The sequence below is a fragment of the Lolium rigidum genome, chromosome 5 (assembly GCF_022539505.1).
Source record: "Lolium rigidum isolate FL_2022 chromosome 5, APGP_CSIRO_Lrig_0.1, whole genome shotgun sequence".
In the NCBI taxonomy this organism is placed as follows: domain Eukaryota; kingdom Viridiplantae; phylum Streptophyta; class Magnoliopsida; order Poales; family Poaceae; genus Lolium; species Lolium rigidum.
Genome location: NC_061512.1, coordinates 223,063,681 through 223,079,253, shown reverse-complemented (window position 1 = coordinate 223,079,253; position 15,573 = coordinate 223,063,681).

Below are 15,573 nucleotides of genomic sequence, written 5' to 3'. Positions count from 1 at the left end.
AAGTACAAAAGTGTAATATCCCAGGTTTAGAGGCTATAAAATGAGAGACCACCATAGTGTGCATTGCATTTATGCATAGAAAATCCGGGGAATTTTCACGCTCTCAAATAAAACTTGTCACAGTAACTGAAGTTTCACTTGACTTGTTGGAATTGAAGTAGATCATCAATTCAAGCGCTATAAACTTCACTATGATCTTTGCTAAAACCTTGTCTTGGGTAGAGATGATTTGATCTATGGGCTAGATCAAATGGAATTATCTTTACACTAACACCTTAGGTAAGGGTCAACTACAAGATCTTATAAAAGATCTCAACATGACATTCCTTACAACAACACATGAATAATTATTCAACTATAAATCCAAGAACACAATTAATCAAGAAACTAATCTTTACTTATCTTTTCCATGTTTTTTACTAAATAAATATTCTTACCATGATCCACATGGTATATTCCCAACTACAATATTGAACTCATGTCAAGGACATTCACATTAATTCCTTATCAAACCTTAACTATTCCAATCTCATTTCTCCAAACTCATTCCTACTAAACCTCTGAGAAAGGAGAGGATCATCTATATATGTTTACATCATCCATTGAGTATAACCCTAGGTTAATATTCAAACCCTATCTAAGTGAGGTAAGTCATTGATACTAACAAATGTTGTAAGAAATACAAGCCAGGTATTAAACCCTACTTGACCTAGCCAACCCTTGATGGTAAGTAAGAACCTATTTTACTAGTGATCCAAGAGAGGCAAATGTTATGATCATTACAACTTGGTAATGCTCATAAACGCTAGAGAAATTCTACCTATCCAAGATAGATCAAGCTAAAAATGTATACCCAAGTATATGACCAATACTTGATCTTGGAGAGGAGAACCATGATTCATTAATGAATCATTATGAGGCCAATACCTTGATCATTATAAATTGGATAATGATCATAAACCCTAGGAATCTAGATAAGTGTGTAGAGAGAAATGATAAAAAGAGATTAGTGAGAAATAAGTTGATCATGTCTAATGCATGACATGCCTTGTAGATTTAGGTGATAAGTAAAACTTATGGGATAATTAGATACCATCTATCACATAAAATGATAAGGTATACCATTAGTAATAAACCCTAGATCATTCCTCATATTTTGAGTAGAAGAGTACTTACATCACACTTAAACCTTGCTTATCCAAACAATTGAGGCAACCCTAGCATTGGCTTAATATAAGAATTCCATCCAGGTGAGGAAGAGTAACCCTATCCAATTCATCATGTTGTCCACTCACCTCTCAAATCCTAAACCATTTCACAAGAGATCCACTCCACATAAAATACCATCTCCTAACTTGTGTATCATTGATCACAAGTATAAACCTAAGCTAGAAATACCTTAAGCTTAAATACCATTTAGGGGATTTGAGTTAAATCAATATCCAATTATATTTTGTCTTCCAAGTACTTTGCTTAGTTGACCAAATGAGATAATGTGTTAGGGTTTGGACCATCATCTTAGCAAGTGCATTAACCATGATGAGCATAGAATCTATCCTAAATAATTCAAGCTAAAGTTGGCTAAATGAGATTAGTCATTATAGAGCTTATCCAACCATCTTCCTAAGTCTTTAGAAATAACTATACACATAAAATCATGACCTAACACCATCTTCATGAAAACTTTATTTCAAACTCTAGCCATATTTAAAATACATATGAACAACCTATATTGTTAAGCACCCTAGCAAAAACTAATAATATGTTTATCATGCACCTGTTATAAATTTCAAATCACTTAAGAAGATTTGGTTCCTAAATAAAAAGGAATTGAGATGAACACCTAAACTCATATCTATTTTAAATTTTTAAATGCATCTCACAAGAACACCAATTTAATCAAATATTAAATATTTGTTTGAATAACACAATTATGCAGTAAGCATTATTATCAAGTTCTATTGAGATTCAAATATTTAAGAACCTGCAAGTATAACCAGAATTCAAATTTGAATTCAAACAAAAAATAGAAAACAGATAAAAGAAAAAGGAGACTTACCTGTCCAGGCCACAGCATCCCGGCAGCAAGCCCACAACGCAGCCCAGTCCACCGCCAGAAGCAACCAAGCCCACGTACCCCTTCGTGTTCATAACACGAGGAAGAAAAGCTTATTTTTCCTCTCGTCCAAGCTCAACACGCCAGCGTGCCACGTCCCGGCCACCGTCGGAGATATTTGCGGACACCATGACCACGCCGAAGCTTCATACAAGTGCCTCCGCATCCGTATCATCCATATTCATTATAATTTGTGCCCAACAGTAGCTCACCGTCGCCAGCAAATCCCGGCCACTGCTGCCGGCGCGTCAACGAACCAGACCCTATCGTGATCTATAAATATGCCCAGAGCTTCTCCAGGAAACCCTAGAACCTCGCCGCCCCTCCATTTCGATCCTCTCCATCCCTCTCAATCACTCGCTATCCTCCGCAGTACCTCGCCGGAGTCGATCAAGAAACCGGCGCTAGGAGCCACCCCAGCATACATTGTTTGGTCGAGGAGGAGCGTCTAGTTGTGTTGATCATCCTCGAGCAAGGAATCGAGCAGGAGCTTCCTCAATCGGCCGAATTTGATCGATCCCTTTCATGGCACCTCGCCGGTATCGACTATTTCATGCTCGTCCCCAACCTTCCGCCACGTCGTCGAGCAGTCCATCAACATCACGGTGAGTTTGCGCACCTCTAGAGCCTCTTATTGAGCCCTAGCATCGACCATATCTCCCGATTGAATTCTCGCTGGAGTGAACCACCGCACCGATGCTTGCTGGCGCTAGCTCCGGTGACTCTTTCGCAGTGCCACGACCACCATTCGATTCCCCATCTTCTCCCAGTTCGAAAGGATCAATCCATCCGTCTCGGGGATCCCTAAATCGTCGTCTTCGTTCGTCTCTGGTCACCGGCGTTGAGCCGATAGCGAGGTCGACGTAGCAGTGCGTCCCTACGAGCTAGTTGACTTATTCTTCGTCCATCTGGCAGCCTACGTGTCCACTGGCCCACTAGTCAGCTGCTAGGGTTAGATATGTACCGTGTAGGTTTAGTATTTCTCTTTAATTAAAAAACCAGAAATAACTGAAATTTTGCCGAAATAAATAAAATTCATTTTAGCTCAAAAAATATAAATAAGATATCAAAATGCTCACAAAATACATACCGCATTAACCATGAGATCTATAATGGCTCTAGGGAAGTCAGCTGTATCTTTTTCCTTCTGCATATCAACGGACTTGATAGAGCCTGGCTGGGTGTTGTGATAACACCGCAGTAGGTTTGGAAATCCTTTTAAATCCCCATCCATGTGGATGAGAGCGCTTACCGTCTATGATGGATTGTCCGTAGCACATCGAGTGTAAAGCCGTATAATCGGGAGATGTCTACCAGGAATGTGCGGATGGACAAAAGGGTAGGTATGCAGGGTCGCGGAGAAGGCAGTGATTGGCTTGGTTCTTATACTAGGCCTTGATGACCCACAAGTATAGGGGGTGTATCGTAGTACTTTCGATAAATAAGAGTGTCGAACCCAACGAGAAGCGGAAGGTGTTGACAAGCAGTTTCGATGAAGGATTCACTGTAAATACTCACGGACAAGTATTCGGGGGTTTTGATATAGCGGATAAATAAAGTACAAGTAAATAAAATGCGAGAGTAATAGTTGCAGCAAGTGGCCCAATCCTTTTTAGCACAAAGGACAAGCCGGTTTGTTTACTTATAATGACCAAACGTTCTTGAGGACACACGGGAATTTAGTCTAGTGCTTTCGCTTCATATAGTCGATTAATCTTTATTGTTTTGATAAGTGTTGTGTGGGTGAACCTATGCTAATGCATCGCCCTTCCTAGAACTAATACATACTTGTGATTATACCCCTTGCAAGCATCCGCAAATACAAGAAAGTAATTAAGATAAATCTAACCACATGCTTAAACTCTGAGATCCTGCTATCCCTCCTGCATCGATATACCAACGGGCGTTCAGTTTGCTGTCACTCCGGCAACCCCACAATTAGCAAACGAATACAAGATGCATTCTCCTAGGCCCATAAAGGTGAAGTATCATGTAGTCGACGTTCACATGACACCACTAGAAGAATAACACCACAACTTAAATATCATAACATTGAATATTACTCAACATAGTTCACTACTAACATTTAGACTTCACCCATGTCCTCAAGAACTAAACGAACTACTCACGAGACATCATATGGAACATGATCAGAGGTGATATGATGATGAATAACAATCTGAACATAAACCTTGGTTCAATGGTTTCACTCAATAGCATCAATAACAATGAGTAATCAATACCAGGAGAGTTTCCCCTATCAAACAATCAAGATTCAACCCTAGATGTTACAGCGGTGATGAGGTGCAGCGGTGGAGATGATGGTGTCGGCGGTGGAGATGATGGTGATGATGATCCCAATGAAGTCCAGCTCGATGACGGTGATGATGGCGTCGATTTCCCCCTCCGGGAGGGAATTTCCCCGACGGATTTCAGCCTGCCGGAGAGCTCTTTTCTCTCTGGTGTTTTCTGCCCCGCAGAGGCGGCTGTGTCTCCTCGCGATTATCCCCAGCACCTTAGGTTTTCGGGTAGATGAAGTACGCGAAAGAGAGGCGGCCGAAGGGGGCTGTGGGCCCCTCCCCACAAGGCGGCGCGGCCAGGGCAGGGCCCGCGCCGGCCTATGGGGGGCCATGGCGGCCCTTCTCGGCTCCTCCTTTTGGCTGGCTCATTCTTCGGAAAAATAAGATCTTCGGTGTAATTTCCGTCAATTGTTGATCTCCAGAAATATTGCATTCTGACGGTGCTTTTTCCAGCAGAATCCTGACTCCGGTGAATGATTCTCCAATAATCATGAAACATGCAAAATAGGTGAAATAACATAAGTATCATCTCTGAATATGAAATATATCAATGAATAATAGTAAATTATGATATAAAATAGTGATGCAAAATGGACGTATCAACTCCCCCCAAGCTTAGACTTCGCTTGTCCCCATGCGAAACTGAACTCAGTAAACAAGACCACATGTTTATGGAGTGAACAGTCGATAAATAAAATAAGGACAAGAAGCATCATATTAATTCACACAAGACATTCTAGTGAACAACTTCCTCATATAATTCAACTTGAAACAAGTAGAAGGAAATCACAAATAAAGGTGCATAGGAAATCATAATTAGTGATGGCAAACTTCGTTCTTGGTCAAAGAACAATTATCAGATTGTACTTATCTGTCGAGCAGCGCTCTTATATTAAAGCTTATACAACAAAACTTGCATACTCAATCATAATAATCTCCTCATAATCATTGATAACTTTCAAAGCTATATTCATTCAGATAAAACTTGTACTAAACAAGAAAGAATAAAAGGCATGATTAAATAGATCACAATATAGATAGTTGGATCACAACAACTCAATTGCTTGCTTAAGATGGAGGGAAATAGGTTTACTGACTCAACATGAAAGTAAAAGATAGGCCCTTCGCAGAGGGAAGCAGGGATTAAATCATGTACTAGAGCTTTTTAAGTTTTGAAATCATATAGAGATCATAAAAGTAAAGTTTTGAGAGGTGTTTGTTGTTGTCAACGAATGGTAGTGGGTACTCTAACCCCCTTGCCAAACAGACTTCCAAAGAGCGGCTCCCATGAAGGACGTTATCTCTACCAGCAAGGTAGATCATCCCTCTTCTCTTTTGTTTACACATGTACTTTAGTTTTATTTATGGATGACACTCCTCCCAACCTTTGCTTTCACAAGCCATGGCTAACCGAATCCTCGGGTGCCTTCCAACATTTCACATACCACGGAGGAGTGTCTATTTGCAAAATTAAGTTGCTTACTGATGAATCAGGGCAAAACATGTGAAGAGAATTATTAATAAAAGTTAATTAATTTGGGCTGGGAACCCCGTTGCCAGCTCTTTTTGCAAAATTATTGGATAAGTGGATGAAGCCACTAGTCCATTAGTGAAAGTTGCCCAATAAGATTGAATGATGAAACACCACATACTTCCTCATGAGCTATAAAACATTGACACAAATAAGAGATAATAGCTTTTGAATTGTTTAAAGGTAGCACATGAAGTATTTACTTGGAGTGGCGCATAATACCACATAATAGGTAGTTATGGTGGACACAAATGGCATAGGTTTGGTTTAAAGGTTTGGATGCACGAGAGGCATTCCCTCTCAGTACATGTCTTTGGCTAGCAAGGTTGATTAGCAAGCATAAGAGTTGAGGGAAACAAACAAATATACATGTGATAGAAACAATCATGCATCTTTCTTGTAAGCACAAATAATTTTAACTTCAGAATACTAGGCTCATAGCTAACAAGAAAGATAATGAAATAACATATCTACATGTATTTCCTCTTTTATACTTAAACTCAAAGTGTTGTTGCTATTGACCAATGCTAAGTTTGCCAAAACCAAATAGATTTAATCAATGCCCCCAAAGTGATACCAGTACTAACAACAAGATTAATCATATAATAGAGATTGCAAACTAAAATAAGGTGTGCAAAAAGTAACTGATAAAACCTCTCATTAATATTCCATAACGATAACTCACACCAAGGGGTACATAGATAACCAACTAAAGAGAGATACTTCCATACTGCAACCCATCTTATATGATAACTTCCCTACTCATGATATGACACTACTTGACAGTAAAAAGGTAAAAGATAGTGATGATGTGATACCGCGGCACTCCCCAAGCTTGGAACAAACCAAGGGGGTGCCAATACCAATGATGAATTACTCCTTCGGTGGTGATGGTGAATTCTTGATAAGCTTCTTAACCAGCTCCTTTAGCTCATCAATCTCGTAAGTGAGGTTGCGGATCAGCTCCGAGTTTTGCTCGACGCGGTTAAGAAGTATGTCAGACGGTGAGTCCCAACTCTTAGAGTTGTTTTCCCACTCCTCGGCTTCAGGTTTCATCCTTCCTGCAGTGTTAGAACGATCCATATCCCAACCACTAGGCAATACTGCCTTGGGAATCCTTTCAATTTGACGACTATAAATTAGAGTGTAGAAGGGGTTGTCAATGCCTGGGGGAGATGTCCTTGGAGCTAGGTAGCCACGTGGGACTCCTCCTCCGGTGCTAATCCGTGCACTTTTCTTGGTGTTGAACGGATTTTCTGCCACTCCGATGCTTGCGACGGTGGCGCGCGGGTATACTCGCGGAACTTCCTCCACTTCTCCTTCATCCTCGCTCTCGACTTTCTCCTTCAAATCGGGGTCTTGAATATCTTCCTCCAAAGGCCCCTTATCCTTGTTGTTGGAGACCATGGTGCTTCTAGATCAAAAACAGATCCTGGCAGAAAACAGCTCGAAACAAAACACGACGAGAAAACGATATACGGACCTCCAGGGGTCCGGGGGATTATATAGCAGAAATTTTCGCGTCAGAAGGAAAGTACCAGGTCGAACCAGAGTTGGAGAGGGACTCCGAGGGGCCGTCCTCATAGGGCGGAGCGGCCAGGGTAGGGCCCGCGCCGGCCTATGGGGGCACGCCCTCGTGCGTCTCCTCCTTTCCGTTTCGATCTCGTAATTTTTCATATTTTCCAAAAATAGCAAAAACATTGTTCGGAAAGTTAAACGCGGACTTTTTATTACCAGAACTGTTACCTATTCAAAGTCGAACTCTGCAGAACTGTCAATTTGACCTTTGATGAAAGCTTCCGGAGTCACCACTTGGATAACATCAACATCTTCATTATAAGAATCTCCCGAAATATAGTGCTTGAGCCTTTGTCCATTCACTACTTGTGTGGCATCACCTTGCGAGAGAACTAATTTTAATTGCCCCCGAACGATACACCTCCACAATGACGTATGGTCCTTCCCATTTTGAGAGCAATTTCCACGCAAAAAATCGAGACGAGACCGATACAATAGGACTTTATCTCCAACATTAAATTCTCTTTTAATAATTCTTCTGTCATGCCATTTCTTAACTTTCTCCTTAAAAAGTTTAGCATTTTCATAAGCTTCACTTCTCCATTCATCTAAAGAACTCAATTGTAGCAACCTTTTCTTACCGGCAAGTTTAAAATCTTTATTAAGTTCTCTTACAGCCCAATAAGCTTTGTGCTCTAGTTCTAAAGGTAAATGACAAGCTTTTCCATAAACCATTTTATAAGGTGACATACCCATAGGATTTTTACAAGCAGTTCTATAAGCCCATAGTGCTTCCTTCAATTTACTAGCCCAGTTCTTTCTAGATTTATTGACAGTCTTTTGCAAGATAGATTTAATCTCTCTATTTGATAATTCTACTTGCCCACTAGTTTGAGGATGATAAGCAGAAGCAATCCTATGATTAATACCATATTTAGCAAGAGTTTTTCTAAAACCACCATGAATAAAATGAGAACCTCCATCGGTCATAATATATCTAGGTACTCCAAACCTAGGAAAAATAATATCTAAAAGCATTTTTAAAGAAGTCTCACCATCGGCACTTTTTGTGGGTATAGCTTCCACCCATTTAGTAACGTAATCAACAGCGACAAGTATATGAGTGTTACCTTCTGAAGAAGGGAAAGGACCCATGAAGTCAAATCCCCAACAATCGAATGGTTCAATAACAAGAGTATAGTTCATGGGCATTTCATTGCGTCTGGAGATATTACCAACCCTTTGACATTCATCACAAGATAAAATAAACTTTCTTGCATCTTTGAAGAGAGTTGGCGAATAGAAACCTGATTGTAGAACTTTTTGCGCGGTTCTATCTCCGGCGTGATGTCCCCCATAAATACTACCATGACACTTACTCAATATCTCTTGTTGTTCATATTCTGGGACACATCTTCGCATAATACCATCCACTCCTTCTTTATATAAGTGTGGGTCATCCCAAAAATAATGCCTCAAATCATAAAAGAATTTCCTCCTTTGCTGAGCTGAAAAGGTCGGAGGCAAGTACTTGGAAACAATAAAGTTAGCATAATCAGCATACCAAGGACTATCTCACGAGCTCACCTTTATTACATCCAATTGTTCATTTGGAAAACTATCATTAACAGGAACAGGATCATAAGCAATATTTTCCAATCTAGATAAATTATCAGCAACATGATTATCAGCACCTTTCCTATCTATAATATGTAAATCAAATTCTTGCAAAAGAAGTACCCATCTAATAAGCCTTGGCTTAGCATCTTTCTTTTCCATAAGGTACCTAATTGCAGCATGATCAGTATGGATTGTAACTTTTGAATCAACAATATAAGATCTAAACTTGTCACAAGCAAAGACTACAACTAATAACTCCTTTTCAGTTGTAGCATAATTTCTTTGAGCAGCATCAAGAGTTTTGCTAGCATAATGAATAACATTCAATTTTTTATCTACTCGTTGTCCAAGGACAGCACCTACAGCAAAATCACTAGCATCACACATAATTTCAAAAGGTAAGTTCCAATCGGGAAGTTCAACTACAGGAGCAGTTGTTAAGGCTTTCTTTAGAGTTTCAAAAGCTTCCTTACAATCATCATCAAAAACAAAAGGTACATCTTTTTGAAGAAGATTAGTAAGAGGCTTTTGAAATCTTAGAGAAATCTTTAATAAATCTCCTATAAAACCCAGCATGACCAAGAACACTACGAATACCTTTAACATCCCTCGGATAGGGCATCTTCTCAATTGCTTCAACTTTAGCTCTATCAACTTCAATACCTCTCTCGGAAATTTTATGTCCCAATACAATTCCTTCGTTAACCATAAAGTGGCATTTCTCCCAATTAAGAACAAGGTTAGTTTCTTCACATCTCTGCAAAACTTTACCAAGGTTTCGCAAGCAATTATCAAAAGAATTCCCATAGACAGAAAAATCATCCATGAATACCTCTACAATCTTTTCACAAAAGCCATGAAAAATAGCAGACATGCATCTTTGAAAAGTAGCAGGAGCATTACATAAACCAAAAGGCATACGCCTATAAGCATAAGTTCCATAGGGATCGACAAGTGAAAGTTGTCTTGATCTTTAGCTCTAACAGCAATTTGTGAAAACCCAGAATAACCATCAAGAAAGCAGAAATGAGTATTTTTGGATAACCTTTCTAACATTTGATCAATAAATGGCAACGGGTAACGATCTTTCTTAGTAACTTTATTAACTTTTCGAAAATCAATACACATTCTATACCGTACAACTACTCTTTGAGGGATGAGCTCATCATTATCATTAGGCACAACGGTTATTCCTCCTTTCTTAGGAACACAATGCACAGGACTAACCCATCTACTATCAGCAATAGGATATATAATACCTGCTTCAAGAAGTTTCAATACCTCATTTCTTACCACATCCTTCATCTTAGGAATTAAACGACGCTGATGTTCAACAACAGGCTTTGCATCATCTTCCATATTGATGGTTGATACGTCTCCGACGTATCGATAATTTCTTATGTTCCATGCCACATTATTGATGATATCTACATGTTTTATGCATACTTTATGTCATTATTATGCGTTTTACGGAACTAACCTATTGACGAGATGCCGAAGGGCCAGTTCCTGTTTTCTGCTGTTTTTGGTTTCAGAAATCCTAGTAAGGAAATATTCTCGGAATTGGACGAAATCAACGCCCAGGGTCCTATTTTTCCACGAAGCTTCCAGAAGTCCGAAGGGGAAACGAAGTGGGGCCACGAGGTGGGGACACAGTAGGGCGGCGCAGCCCAAGCCCTGGCCGCGCCGGCCTAGTGTGTGGCCCCACCAGGACTCCACCGACCTTGCCCTACCGCCTACTTAAAGTCTCCGTCGCGAAAACCCTACCACGTTCGACGAAACCAGAGAAAACCTTCCGGAGCCGCCGCCATCGCGAAGCCAAGATCCGGGGGACAGGAGTCTCTGTTCCGGCACGCCGCCGGGACGGGGAAGTGCCCCCGGAAGGCTTCTCCATCGACACCACCGCCATCTTCATCAACGCTGCTTGTCTCCCATGAGGAGGGAGTAGTTCTCCATCGAGGCTCGGGGCTGTACCGGTAGCTATGTGGTTAATCTCTCTCCTATGTACTTCAATACAATAATCTCATGAGCTGCCTTACATGATTGAGATTCATATGATGATGCTTGTAATCTAAATGTCATTATGCTAGTCAAGTGGATTTTACTTATGTGATCTCCGGAGACTCCTTGTCCCACGTGTGTAAAGGTGACGAGTGTGTGCACCGTGTGGGTCTCTTAGGCTATATTTCACGGAATACTTATTCACTGTTATGAATGGCATAGTGAAGTGCTTATTTATATCTCTTTATGATTGCAATGTGTTTTGTATCACAATTTATCTGTGTGCTACTACGGTGATGTTATTAAAGTAGTTTATTCCTCCCGCACGGTGTAATGGTGACGAGTGTGTGCATCGTGTAGTACTTGGCGTAGGCTATGATTGTGATCTCTTGTAGATTATGAAGTTAACTATTGCTATGATAGTATTGATGTGATCTATTCCTCCTTTCGTAGTGTGAAGGTGACGAGTGTGCATGCTATGTTAGTACTTGGTTTGGTTATGTTGATCTGTTATGCACTCTAAGGTTATTTAAATATGAACATTGAATATTGTGGAGCTTGTTAACTCCGGCATTGAGGGTTCGTGTAATCCTACACAGTTAGTGGTGTTCATCATCCAACAAGAGGGTGTAGAGTATAGAATCTATCTATTTATTCTGTTATGTGATCAATGTTGAGAGTGTCCACTAGTGAAAGTATGATCCCTAGGCCTTGTTCCTAAATATCGCTATCGCTGCTTGTTTCTTGTTTTACTTGCATCTTTACTTCCTGCAATATTACTACCATCAAGCTGCACGCCGGCAAGCACTTTTCGAGCGCCGTTACTACTTGCTCATATTCATTCATACCACTTGTATTTCACTATCTCTTCGCCGAACTAGTGCACCTATTAGGTGTGTTGGGGACACAAGAGACTTCTTGCTTTGTGGTTGCGGGGTTGCATGAGAGGGATATCTTTGACATCTTCCTCCCCGAGTTCGATAAACCTTGGGTGATCCACTTAAGGGAAACTTGCTGCTGTTCTACAAACCTCTGCTCTTGGAGGCCCAACACCTGTCTACAAGAATAGAAGCACCCGTAGACATCAAGCACTTTTACGGCGCCGTTGCTGGGGAGGAAAGGTAAAAGGCACTCATACTCCGGTCCCAGGTAACTAAGTACTTTTCTGTTGCCGTTGTGTGTGTGCTCGAAGCTATTTCCTTTAGATCCTGCAATTGCATCTTTTTGTTTCTTGTTTACACTAGTTAGGCATAATGGACAACAATGAGCTTCTTATTCTATTTTCTGATTTAAGACATGGATGGTTTGATGCGAAAATTAAAAAACCTATGGAACATATTAGTATGAACGCTTTGAACACCATTGTTGCTAATGATATGGAAAATTCTAAGCTTGGGGAAGCTGGCTTTGATGAGCATGATATTTTTAGTCCCCCAAGCATTGAGGAGAAAATTTACTTTGATGATACTTTGCCTCCTATTTATGATGATTATAATGATATTGGTCTTTTAGTACCGCTTGTTATGGAGGATAAATTTGATTATGATTACAATATGCCTCCTATATTTGATGATGAGAATAATAATGATAGCTACTTTGTTGAATTTGCTCCCACGACAACTAATAAAATTGATTATGCCTATGTGGAGAGTAATAATTTTATGCATGAGACTCATGATAAGAATGCTTTATGTGATACTTATATTGTTGAGTTTGTTCATGATGCCTCTGAAAATTATTATGAGAGAGGAAAATATGGTTGTAGAAATTTTCATGTTACTAAAACACCTCTCTATATGCTGAAATTTTTGAAGTTACACCGGTTTTATCTTCCTATGCTTGTTACTTTGCTCTTCATGAACTTGTTTATTTACAAAACTCCTATGCATAGGAAGCATGTTAGGCTTAAATGTGTTTTGAATTTGCTTCTTGATGCTCTCTTTTGCTTCAACTCTTATTTCTTGCGAGTGCATCATTAAAATTGCTGAGCCCATCTTAATGGCTATAAAGAAAAAACTTCTTGGGAGATAACCCATGTGTTTATTTTGCTACAGTACTTTTGTTTTATATTTGAGTCTTGGAAGTTCTTACTACTGTAGCAACCTCTCCTTATCTTATTTTATTGCATTGTTGTGCCAAGTAAAGTCTTTGATAGCAAGGATCATACTAGATTTGGATTACTGCGCAGAAACAGATTTATGTCTGTCACGAATCTGGGCAGAATTCTCTGTAGGTAACTCAGAAAAATCTGCCAATTTACGTGCGTGATCCTCAGATATGTACGCAACTTTCATTCAATTTGAGCATTTTCATCTGAGCAAGTTTGGTGCCACTTTAAAATTCGTCTTTACAGACTGTTCCGTTTTGACAGATTCTGCCTTTTATTTCGCATTGCCTCTTTTGCTGTGTTGGGTGGATTTCTTTGTTCCATTACCTTCCAGTAGCTTTGGGCAATGTCCAGAAGTGTTAAGAATGATTGTGTCACCTCTGAACATGTGAATTTTTATTATGCACTAACCCTCTAATGAGTTTGCTTTGAGTTTGGTGTGGAGGAAGTTTTCAAGGGTCAAGAGAGGAGTATGATATACTATGATCAAGAGGAGTGAAAGCTCTAAGCTTGGGGATGCCCCGGTGGTTCACCCCTGCATATTTTAAGAAGAATCAAGCGTCTAAGCTTGGGGATGCCCAAGGCATCCCCTTCTTCATCGACAACATTATCAGGTTCCTCCCCTGAAACTATATTTTTATTCAGTCACATCTTATGTGCTTTGCTTGGAGCGTCGGTTTGTTTTTGTTTTTGTTTTTGTTTGAATAAAATGGATCCTAGCATTCATTGTGTGGGAGAGAGACACGCTCCGCTGTTGCATATGGACAAATATGTCCTTAGGCTTTACTCATAGTATTCATGGCGAAGGTTGAATCTTCTTCGTTAAATTGTTATATGGTTGGAATCGGGAAATGCTACATGTAGTAATTCTAAAATGTCTTGAATAATTTGATACTTGGCAATTGTTGTGCTCATGTTTAAGCTCTTGCATCATATACCTTGCACCCATTAATGAAGAAATACATAGAGCTTGCTAAAATTTGGTTTGCATATTTGGTCTCTCTAAAGTCTAGATAATTTCTAGTATTGAGTTTTGAACAACAAGAAAGACGGTGTAGAGTCTTATAATGTTTACAATATGTATTTTATGTGAGTTTTGCTGCACCGGTTCATCCTTGTGTTTGTTTCAAATAACCTTGCTAGCCTAAACCTTGTATCGAGAGGGAATACTTCTCATGCATCCAAAATCCTTGAGCCAACCACTATGCCATTTGTGTCCACCATACCTACCTACTACATGGTATTTCTCCGCCATTCCAAAGTAAATTGCTTGAGTGCTACCTTTAAATTTCCATCATTCGCCTTTGCAATATATAGCTCATGGGACAAAATAGCCTTAAAAACTATTGTGGTATTGAATATGTACTTATGCACTTTATCTCTTATTAAGTTGCTTGTTGTGCGATAACCATGCTCCCGGGGACGCCATCAACTCTTTGTTGAATATCATGTGAGTTGCTATGCATGTTCGTTTTGTCTGAAGTAAGGGCGGTTTTCACAATCAAATGGTTTGAGTATGCATACTGTTAGAGAAGAACATTGGGCCGCTAACTAAAGCCATGAATCATGGTGGAAGTTTCAGTTTGGACATTAAACCTCAATCTCTTATGAGAATATTAACTGTTGAATGCTTAAGCATTAAAAGAGGAGTCCATTATCTATTGTCTATGTTGTCCCGGTATGGGTGTCTAAGTTGAAGAATGATCAAAAGCGAGAAATCCAATGCGAACTTTCTCCTTAGACCCTTGTACGAGGCGGCATAGAGGTACCCCTTTGTGACACTTGGTTGAAACATATGTTATGCAATGATAATCCGTGTTAATCCAAGCTAATTAGGACAAGGTGCGGGCACTATTAGTACACTATGCATGAGGCTTGCAACTTGTAAGATATAATTTACATGATACATATGCTTTATTACTACCGTTGACAAAATTGTTTCATGTTTTCAAAATAAAAGCTCTAGCACAAATATAGCAATCAATATTTTCCTCTTTGAAGGACCTTTCTTTTACTTTTATGTTGAGTCAGTTCACCTATTTCTCTCCACCTCAAGAAGCAAACACTTGTGTGAACTGTGCATTGATTCCTACATACTTGCATATTGCACTTGTTATATTACTTTGCATTGACAACTATCCATGAGATATACATGTTATAAGTTGAAAGCAACCGCTGAAACTTAATCTTCCTTTGTGTTGCTTCAATACCTTTACTTTGATTTATTGCTTTATGAGTTAACTCTTATGCAAGACTTATTGATGCTTGTCTTGAAAGTACTATTCATGAAAAGTCTTTGATTTATGATTCAGTTGTTTACTCATGTCATTACCATTGTTTTGATCGCTGCATTCATTACATATGCTTACAATAGTATGAT